Below are 1,115 nucleotides of genomic sequence, written 5' to 3'. Positions count from 1 at the left end.
ACTCTAGGCTTTAAAAGACTTATTACTCGGTTTAAATGGTGTTATAATCTCATAATTGATTTTAAGCTATTTTTTTTTTACATTTTTACTTAAAAAAGATAATATTTGAATGCCTACCTTTAGAAACATGAAAAAAAAACTATTCACTGGCAAGAAAAGTCCATCTATAGTCACCCATGCCTTCAAAATTCTTATTGCTTGCTTTAAATGGTTTTATAATCTTATGATTGATTGTAAGTTGATTTTTTTACATTTTTGATAAAAATATTTTATAATTAAATCTCTACTTAGGGAAAGGTAAAGTAAAAACCACCAATTCGCAAGTAATGTCCATTTATTGTTACTCAAACCTTCAAAAGCATTATTACTTGCTTTAAATAGTTTCGTAATATCATAGCTGATTTTAAGTTGAATTTTTTTTATATTTTTGGTTCAAATAGGTAATATTTGAATGTTTGCCTCAAGAAACGTGAAGAAATAGTTATTCATTGGCAAGAAAGGTTTATTTATTGTCACTCAAGCCTTCAAAAGCCATATTACTAGCTTTAAATGGTTTTATAATCTCATAAATGATTTTAAGTTGATTTTTTTTGTATTTTTGGTTAAACTAGATTATATTTGAATGTCTACCTTAGAAAATTTAAAGAAAAAGCCATTCATTGGAAAGTCCATTTATAGTCACCCATGCCTTCAAAAGCCTTATTACTTGTTTCAAATAGTTTATAATCTCATAATTGATTTTAAGTCGAATTTTTTTTATATTTTTGATTAAAATATATTATAATTGAATGTCTGCTTCAAGAAACATACAGCAAAAGCCATTCATTGATAAGAAAAATCCATTTATAGTCACTCACACCTTCGAAAGCATTATTACCTGCTTTAAATAGTTTCATAATCTCATAATTGATTTTAGGTTGAATTTTTTTATATTTTTTATTAAAATATATTGTAATTCAATTTCTACCTCAAAAAACATGAAGCAAAAGCCATCCACTGGCAAGAAAAGTCCATTTATAGTCATTCAACCCTTTGAAACCCCTATTACACTCTCAAAATAGTTTTATAATCTGATAATTGATTTTAAGTTAAATTTTTTTATATTTTGAGATAAA

This window comes from Theobroma umbraticum, unplaced genomic scaffold (assembly GCF_002168275.2).
Source record: "Theobroma umbraticum cultivar Fairchild unplaced genomic scaffold, ASM216827v3 scaffold_526.0, whole genome shotgun sequence".
Taxonomy (NCBI): domain Eukaryota; kingdom Viridiplantae; phylum Streptophyta; class Magnoliopsida; order Malvales; family Malvaceae; genus Theobroma; species Theobroma umbraticum.
This window is presented reverse-complemented; position numbering follows the sequence as displayed.